The following is a 10973-nucleotide window of genomic DNA, read 5'->3' on the forward strand; positions in this document are numbered from 1 at the left end:
GGTTATTATAAAGCCCAGATTGCTTATGAAATGAACTTTAAAGGGTAATATGAAAGGTGATTACTATGTTGAAGAAAGGAAAGATGTTGTGGCATAGTGTTAATGGTGGTATTTGATGGCTGACCAGGTTTTGTAAGGTATCTTTCGTTAAGGAAATATTCCTAAATGAATAGTTCAGAAAAATAATTATTCCCTTGTAGAAATGTTAATACGATAAACAAAAATTAAGAATAATACCGACTTAAATTTATTTACTATATAAAGAAACGTGCATGCTAGATTTTTCTTTAAATGTAAGACAGGTATCAAGAGGACTAATAGGTTTGGATAGTGAAGAGGCATTGTCGATCACGTGTTTGTAATAAAACAATATGCTCACATGACAATTTGAAAAATAAAGGAAAAATTGTATGTGCGACACATAGACCTAGAAGTACCATATCCTAAAGTCAACGGAGAGGCAATGTGAAGGAGTTAAGAAAGTATGGTATAGATGATAGTTTACTGATAGCAACTGAATGTTTTTGCGCCTGAAAGTGAAGCACGTATTACACTGTAGACAGGATAATAGTTGGTTTGCTGTAAAAGTGAGACTTCCTTCTGATTTTTCATCCTTCTTATGCTATACTTCTTCATAATCAGAGTGAGGTCTCACGTGAGAGTAAGAACAGCGGGTCTAGGTGCAAAGTTATGGCATAGTAAAATGAGATGAGCTTGGGATGTGAAACAGTTGATGTTTGCATTGGGGATAGTAAAGAGAAACTGCTGGAGCTGGTAAGAGAGTTTGTAATGGTCTACAAAAAAGGAGAGTTGATAGCAAATGTGAACAGAAGTATGTTAATGAAATTAAACGAAAATAAGGGAAATCGAATATGAAATGCTAATATGGATGGTGAAGAAGTTATTTGTTTGTATGAGTATCTTGATGTAAATACGACGAGTGATGGCAATATGAATTAAGAGGAAAGTTGCAAAATAGGGGACGCAAAAAATCCAGCTGAATCTGTGTAGAAGAATTATTAAAGACTTTAACTATTTGGAAACCCAATGTGAGAATGAAATAAGGATGTGTTGAACCACCTTTTTAATTGAAGGGAAATAAGAAAGTTGAATGTAAATTTTAAAAATTAAGGCTTTTTAGATGAAGAGTTTGAAAATCGTATGTGGTACAAAAGGATTGACCATGAGAGAAATGGGGGATATACGCTGAAATGGTAGAATGCTAGTATATGGAAGAATAGATCAGATTTATTAGGTGGTTTAGTCATGTATAAATAGTAAATAAGTGTAAATTAGTGCACAGTCTATAATTCAGAATTTCTATGAAGTAGGAGAGGATGACATAGACAGGGTTGGATAGAGAACTCAATAAACATATTGGGAAGTAACACTTTTGACATCCAGAAAACACTGGAATGCATTAAGTATAGGAGTACAAGGTAAATTGTGTCTAGAGAGACTACATGAGTTGTTGATAAGCCTTCTGTGCCTTTTGTGAGGTGGCTTTTAGGTAATACCAGAGAAGCGAAATAAATTTAAATTAAATCTATTCCATAAAACGAGATTATCTACAGACAGGTGAGATCAAGAACTCAAACAGTGTAAAACATGCTACAACAAGCTTAAACAGGATTCTATTATCAGTGCAGGGGAGAGTGAGAAGTTAAAAAGCAATAAATTTACAGTGCACGATCATTTATGAAACATACGATACATGACTCTCTCCGTAGAAAAGACATACATGTGAAATAGGATGCCCTGCCCTAGAGAGCCGAACTGTAGGCGGGTCATCTTGCAGGATATACACAGGTTTTGGCGAGCAGTGGACACCCAGTCTTGTTTGCCAAAAATTTTAATTAAGAAAGCCTGTGGTGTACGACAGATCACAAGGAAAGGCCTGTGGCTTAGTAGCGTTGGTGTGCAGGAAAACTTGCGTTGCCATGTGCAAATCTGTCAGTATGTGTTACTTTGCTGGGGCATGTAAGTCTGGCGGCGGGGAGATTGTTGGAGGAGGTTGCAGACAGAAATAAATTGGCAGGGACATGCACCATTTCAACTACTGAGAAATCTAGAGCATCTTTATAAGTGGTCCTTAGTCCCAGCAGGACCCAGGGAAGCTGAATAAACCAGTTCTAGTCATTGCAGCGGAACATCAAAGGTGCTTTGAGGGTGCATGAAAACGTTCAACTATTCCTTTGGCTTTAGGGTTGCAGTTGGTTGTCTGATGCAGGGTGATGGCCAGGAGACTCACTAATGATGTCCACAATTGAGATGTGAAAGTGGTACCCTTGTAAGAAGAAATATTCTCAGGGATCCTATAATATATGGATGCTTAGGTAGGAAGTTCTATTAACCATAATAATTACCTGGAACACAGATGAATAATTGTTAGTAATTATTTCTCAGCTGATCCCATCTTCGTCGATGTGTGCTTGATGGATAATAATACGTTGGTATTAATAAAAGACGTTTAATGTATAAAAGACTACATTATGAACTTCACTTTGTGACAGCTGACTCTCAAGTGCATATAGAGCGTCTTACACAAATCTCATAAACCAAAACATTGCTAAACAAAAGAGCATCGCTCTGAAAAGACTTAAATCCTACTCCAGTACAAATCATAAAGAATCACATCTTATCTGAGGTAACCAACAAATGTTCGAATCCTAATACCAAAACAAATCATTACTCTTATGATCAAAGCATAACATGTCTTATTCATGCAATATGATGCAATGTTGTGCAATACCTGAAACACTTGAAATAATATAGTACATTGTTACAATAATACATAACAGTCTCCTCCCCCTTAACTTGACATTGTAAAAATACTCATAAATCTAATCTCTCAGGGGGCTTTCCTCTGTTAATCCTATTAGGAAGCACTTTAACCTCATCTTGTACTGGTACATGAATTGGTTCTGAATCTACATTGGATGTTGGACCATCTTGGTTAATACTTGACTCATTTGATCTAACTACTTCTTTAAGTTTCTCATCTCTAACATTCACATGCTCTACTGTCTTTCTGTTTAACGGCTGTAATTGATCAACATGACGTTTTACAACATTATCACCAACACGAACATCATAATGTAAATTTCCTATCTCTCTTACAATCTCTCCTGGTACCCACTTCTCTGGAGTGTTGTACGATCTTACCATGACATCAGACAAAGGTAAAAAATGTCTTACATTAGGAAGCTTTGCTACTTGTTTATACCCTTTATCTTCTAAATCACTTCGCAAACTTGGATACAATAAATCTAACTTACACCTTATCCTCCTTCCCATTAACAAATTTGAGGGTGCCACGCCTGTTGTGCTGTGCGGCGTTGTTCTATAAGACAATAAAAATTTTGACACATGCAAAAACACATTACCTGAATTAGCCTTTCTACACTTCATATTGTGTTTAAACGTTTGAACAAATCTTTCAGCCTCTCCATTAGTAGATGGATGATATGTAGCTGAAAATGTATGCTTTATACCATTGACATTACAAAATTCTTTAAACTCTTGTGAGGTAAACTGTGGACCATTATCTGTAACAATTCTTTCTGGAATACCATGCGTTGAAAAAATTTGCATTAACTCTTTTATTGTGGCGTAAGACGTTGTCGTCTTCATTGGGATAATTTCTGGCCACTTACTGTAAGCATCTACTACTATCAAAAACAAATAATTCAAAAAAGGACCTGCAAAATCTATATGCACTCTTTGCCATGGATACCTGGGTAACTCCCACGGGTGCATTCTAGCAAATTGAGGATTGTTTAGTTGCATAACACAATTCATACAATTCTTTATATAACATTCCACATCTTTATCTACACCTGGCCACCATACAAAAGTTCTCGCAATTGACTTTGATCTTACAATACCTTGGTGATCAGCATGTATTTCAGACAAAACCTTATTTCTCAGTGAATTAGGAATAACTACCCTGGAACCTCTCATCACTATTCCTTGTGTCACACTCAGTTCATACCATATATCCTTATACGGTTTACAATTTTCCTCCTTTCCACATAAGTCTCTACCTGTCATTAAACTCTCCAAAACCTTACTAAGTACTGGGTCTTGCTTGGTACTGTGTGCTACATCTTTCGCAGTTATTGGTACATTATATACTGAAATTAATAGAACACTGTCATCATACTCTTCTGGAGCTTTGTCTACGGGTAATCTGGATAAAGCATCTGCATTACCCATATTTGATGTTGGACGGTATTCTATATCATAGTGGTACGCTGCTAACGTAACTGCCCAACGTTGTAGTCTTGCAGCTACCAACGTAGGTAAACTTGCTTTTGGACCCAATATTGCTAATAAAGGTTTATGATCTGTAACAAGTGTGAACTTTTTCCTACCATAAAGATACATATGGAATTTTTTAACTCCATAAACTAATGCTAAACCTTCCTTTTCTATTTGAGAGTAATTCCTTTCTGCCTTGTTCAATACTCTAGAAGTGAATGCAATTGGTTTTTCTGTTCCATCTGGCATTACATGAGATAATACTGCACCTAGACCTATGTTTGATGCATCACATATTAATTTAACTGGCAAATCCATTTGATAATGTACTAAGAATGTAGGTGATGTTATTTCCTGCTTGATTCTTTCAAAAGATTCCTGACACTCTTTTGTCCACTTCCATTCTACACCCTTATTCAACAGATTATACAATGGATGTGCAATTGTAGACAAATTCTGAATGAAATTCCCATAAAATGTTACTAAACCTAGAAATGATTGTAATTCCTTAACATTTTCTGGCACTTTTGTTGATTGTACAGCTTTAATCTTCTCTTTAGTTTTGTGAATACCCTTGCCATTTATTACAAAACCTAAGTATTCCACTGAATCAACTTCTAAAATACATTTGTTCTTATTTACTCTAATATTATGTTCCTTCAACTTCTTCAGAACTGTTCGCAATCTTTCTCTATGTTCTCTTGTGTCTTTACCCGCAATTAAAATATCATCTATAAAAATGAATACTCCTTGCATTCCTGAAAAAATCTTATCCATAGTTTGTTGCCATATAGCTGGACTACTTGCAACTCCATAAGGTAATCTCTTTGGCCTAAACAAACCTAAGGATGTATTTACTGTACATAATTCTTGTGAAGTTTCATCCATGGGAAGCTGCTGAAATGCTTGTCTTAAATCTAATTTAGAAAAAACACTGCATCCTGACATAGTTGCAAACATGTCTTTCGGATTTGGTAAGGGATGTTGAGCTACTTGCAGTTGTGGATTTAACGTTACTTTGTAATCTCCACATAACCTAACCTGTCCACTTTCCTTCACAATAGGAACTAATGGTGTAGCCCAATCTGAATATGTAACCTTTTCCCAAGAACCTTCACTTTCTAATCTCTTGATTTCTGTTTCAACTGCCCTTTTCAATGCATACGGTACTGGTCTCGGAGCAAAAAATCTAGGAGAACTGTCAGGTTTCAAAACTAAAATTGCCTTTGCGTTCTTTACTGTACCTATTTTATCTTCAAATACGTCTTGAAACTCTGATAGGATATCATTCATAGACATTTCATTTTTGTTTTCATCTTGTCTACCTGCAACCTTCAAAATACTAGGCCAATCTAACTTCAAATACTGTAGCCAATCTAAACCTAGCAAAGTTTGTCCATTACCTTTTACTACTGTTAATGGCATTCTCTCTAATTTCTGTTCTTTATACTGTACTTCTACGTTCGAAGCACCTATTACCTGAATATCAAAACCATTATAACTTTTCAAAACTCTATTTGTACCTTCTAATAACAAATCAGGAATGCCTTTAGCCATTTTCTCAGACACAATTGATACATCGGCTGCTGTGTCAACTTGCATCAAAATTGGTTTACCATTTATAATTACTTCTACCATGATATGTTTCTTTGCACCTTTGTTGACTGAATTTATGTGAAACGCAAAATCAGTTTCTGAACTAACCTGATTATCATGAACATTTTCCTCATTATTCTCTTGACCCATAGTATCAACTGTAGCATTTATTTTCTTTGCGTACTGTTTAGGAAATCTACAAGCAGTTGCAAAATGACCCAACTTTCTGCAATTCTGGCATGTCTGTCCAGTAGCAGGGCATTTCTTTGCTTCGTATGCAAGATGATCAGTTTTACCACACCTAAAACACTTGGGTTTTTCCTGTTGTTTCTGTGTATAAGCCTGATTCTGATATTTATGAACATTAGTGTTAGGCACTTTTCTATGACTAGGCTTTGTCATATTCCTTCTCTGATTCTCATTGGTTTTCCACTTAGAACCTACTGTATTAGTTTTAGAATTTTCCATTCTATTGCTTGTAGAACTACCTATTATGTGACTTTGCCTATTTGATGTTTCTAAAGCTCTGCCTGTTATCAATACCTTTTCTAATGTTAAATCTTTATCTTGCAATAATTTCTTTCTTAGCTCTTCTGATGTGCAATGTGCAATTACTTGATCTATGATAACATTTTCTAACTCTAGAAATTCACATGAAACGGCTAAATTCTTTAGTCTAGTCACAAAGGCATCTAAACTTTCATTTTCTTTCTGATAAGCTTGCGCTGAAAACTGGTATCTTTCAAAAAATTTATTGACTTGAGGAGCAAAATATGTGGTAAGTGCCTTAATTGCAGCTTCACTTGTGTCATCTGTAGGCTGCAAAGTCTTAAACACTTCCTGAACTTCCCTACCTGCTGTATGAAGTAATAATGCCTTCTTTTGTGCATCCTTCATGTTCCCTAATGCTTCTAAATAAATCTTAAAATCCTCACACCACTGTTGCCATCGTGTTGCAACAGAATTAGGCTCAGCAGTGACGCTAAAACCTGGTGGCGGTTCAATATCAAAAGGCATTTTGTTTGCTTACCTTAATAACTGTGGTAGGTTAAGCTACTTTTCTGCAGTCACAAGTATACTTCCTACCTACCCATCTTTAAATTTCACCCTTTTGTGTATTTGATGAAATTCCTATTCTGCTGCTGGTAAAATCTTCATTGGGCGATTTTACTCTTGTTTTCTACTGTAAAAACGGAACTTCTCTTGTGCTGGCCGTCTTTGTGCATAGGCTCCAATGCTTCTCCCTGCTTGCTTCTCCCTGCTTGTCCGTCGTCCTCAAACGTCGCCAAAATATAATATATGGATGCTTAGGTAGGAAGTTCTATTAACCATAATAATTACCTGGAACAGAGATGAATAATTGTTAGTAATTATTTCTCAGCTGATCCCATCTTCGTCGCCAAAATATAATATATGGATGCTTAGGTAGGAAGTTCTATTAACCATAATAATTACCTGGAACAGAGATGAATAATTGTTAGTAATTATTTCTCAGCTGATCCCATCTTCGTCGATGTGTGCTTGATGGATAATAATACGTTGGTATTAATAAAAGACGTTTAATGTATAAAAGACTACATTATGAACTTCACTTTGTGACAGCTGACTCTCAAGTGCATATAGAGCGTCTTACACAAATCTCATAAACCAAAACATTGCTAAACAAAAGAGCATCGCTCTGAAAAGACTTAAATCCTACTCCAGTACAAATCATAAAGAATCACATCTTATCTGAGGTAACCAACAAATGTTCGAATCCTAATACCAAAACAAATCATTACTCTTATGATCAAAGCATAACATGTCTTATTCATGCAATATGATGCAATGTTGTGCAATACCTGAAACACTTGAAATAATATAGTACATTGTTACAATAATACATAACAGATCCCAAATCCGGATGTACATGAAGCAGACGTTACAGTTTGCATTGGGTGGCTTTAGGCCAACGACTGGAGTGGTCAATGGAGGTGTCTTTGTGATGTGGTAAGGGGACCTACTACGTCGACGTGAATGTGGAAAAAATGATGCTGAGGTTGAGAAAAGATGTCCACTCCTGAATCAGTCTGTCAATATACTTTTGAAGCCTGGCATGAAGGACAGGTGTGGACCCAATCCTTAGCCTCCTTAGTAATGTCGTGCCAAATGAACTTCGCCGATAGTAGATGTTCAGTAGACCGACGCGAGGGATGCTAGAGGCCATGGATGAAATTAAACGCATATCGGCGCCTATGGGGGTAGGTATCCATGGCTAGGGCCTACCAGTACTGATATCACAGAGGAAGGTGACGCTGGAATTGTGGAGGACGAGGGCGACGTCTTCTCAACAGAGGGATGTGCAGGATATGCTAAAGGCTTGGTACTCTGGATGTTTTCGTTGAGCTTCTGTTTAGGCATTATAACTCTATTCCAGGAGAATGGTGGCCAATGCACTCCTTGACAGGGCATCAGCAATGAGATTAATTTTTGTAGGGACGTGTTGAAGGTTGCAACTAAGAAGTGGTGAAAGAGACGGAGAACCAAATGCACCACCAGCAATTTGCAGTCGAAGGTAGAGTAGCCAGATGACACCTTTGACAGCTTTCGGTAGAATAAGGGAGATTAGTTTTACGAGCAGGAGGATACTTTCTGGGAAAACCTAAATGTAAAGGATGGTCAGGGTTAGGAAAAATCTTATGCAACATTCATAAAAAGCTAAGTGAACGATGGTGCCAGAGATTGATATACACATATATATATATATATATATATATATATATATATATATATATATATATATATATATATATATATATATATACATACTGTATATACATATATATATATATATATATATGTATATATATATATATATATATATATATATATATATATATATATATATATGTATATATATGTGTATATATATATATATATATATATATATATATATATATAATATATATATATATATATATATATATATATATATATATATATATATATATATATATATATATATATATTAGGAATAAGAAGATCAATAGACCACAAGTTCTTGACCAACACATTAAGATGAGATTCAGTGACTGAAGACTAGACAGAATAATACACGTAACAAGGTAAAATGATATAATCAAACCACTTCTTCAGAGTAGATTGATGACCAAAAATCTTGAAAGACTTTTTCAATAAGCTAATTTTCTGTGCAATTGCAGAAACATACCGGACATATTTCTCAAAAGTAAATTTTCTATCAAGAATCACACCCAAAATTTTAAAAGAATCATATAGAGGTAAAGAAACCTTGATAATGCCGAGATCTGGATGTAGAGCAGCCACTGTCCTCGACCTAGTTATAATCATACTTTAAGTTTTGTTAGGGTTTAACTTCATGCCCCATAATTTCCACCATGCATTAATTTTAGCTATATCTCTATCATCGGATTCAGAAGCCCCAGATTTACATTCAGGAGATGGAATTGAAGCAAATAGAGAAGAATCATCTATATATGCAACGAGCTTTTTTCTAAGTCAAGCCCCATATAATATATATAAAGTATGAAAAGTAAGTGGCCAAAATACTACCCTGAGGAACATAAGAAGGATGAAAAGCCATGGAGAAGTGAAACCATAGCCCAAGTCTCACTTCCACCGCAAACCAGCTATTATCCTGTCTCCAGTGCAATACATCGTCAATTTCAGTTGTAAAAATCTTCAGTTCCTCTCAATAACCTTTCATCTAATTCTATACCATTCGTAACCCATTTCACATTGCATCTCTATTGACTTTATGATGACAGATGGATATGGTAGTTGATTGCAACCAATAATTTAAAAGTAATTATATCATCTCTGTGTGCATCATATTTTTTACAGATATCTATGTATTTCTTAAAACATTGAAATTTATTGTGCCATAACCAACTCGAAAATATTCTTCGCAATGATAAGTTCTTTAATGTATAGATTTCTTTATTTGTTAACATACATTAAATTTCATGCATATTGTTACGCAAACCATTTCTAGATGAAAACATAAGAATTTGTCCACACCTTTCTGTTTTTCTTTTTATTTAATACTGAAAGGTATTCTAAGGAAAAAACAGTGCTGGCCAATTAAAAGATCTGTGTTGCATAAGCCTTGACCTCATTTATAAGAAAAACTCTGTTTTAATCAATAACTATTTTCTCGATATAATTTCAACATTTCAGAGACTCATGAAACTGTCTATTAATAAATCGTTTCGTAAACTAGCTTGCATTTCAGTGTCCAAAGATTTTGTTTATTCGTTTTAATATAGATTAGATTTACGGAAATAAAAGAAAACTATCGGTTATTTCTGTTTAAAAAGTCTTGTTTTAACTGTTTAGATTAATATGTCTACAGTCATATGTTGCTAAAGCAGCTACGGAAATACTACGATTAGCAAGTTCTGTATAGTGCCAACCCTGGTATACACTTCGCAAAGATGATCTATTTTATGATAAATGAAATTTTCATGTCGCATGGCTTAAGAATGACATCGAAGTATCATAAATTCAAATAATTTTAGCTGTGATGTTAAAAGATTATAGACTCAGATGAAATAAGAATTTTTTTCTTGGATATTTATTACAACTTGGCAACACGTGATATCAAGTGTGGTTTACATCCTAGTTTTTGAACGACACCAAAAGAATTATGTTGTGTTAAAACATTCACATTAAAGAAACTTAAAAAAATATTAGTTAGGAATATGTATATATATATATATATATATATATATATATATATATATATATATATATATATATATATATATATATATATACATATATATAGATATATATATATATATATATATATATATGTATGTATGTATATATACAGTATATATATATATATATATATATATATATATATATATATATATATATGTGTGTGTGTATATATATAAACTTTGGTCCTCTCCAGTCTCCTATAGACACTCTTGAATTCTGGGCCCGAAGTTCTTAATATAATAAGAGATATCTATCTTGTTATTATTTATTTAATTTTTTTTCTTCATCCATTATAACGAGCTTTAGGACTGTACTCCGTCCATAATCATGCTGAATTAAAATTTTAAAATCATGTTCCTTCAAAAGTG

Source organism: Palaemon carinicauda, chromosome 16 (assembly GCF_036898095.1).
Source record: "Palaemon carinicauda isolate YSFRI2023 chromosome 16, ASM3689809v2, whole genome shotgun sequence".
NCBI classification, from domain to species: domain Eukaryota; kingdom Metazoa; phylum Arthropoda; class Malacostraca; order Decapoda; family Palaemonidae; genus Palaemon; species Palaemon carinicauda.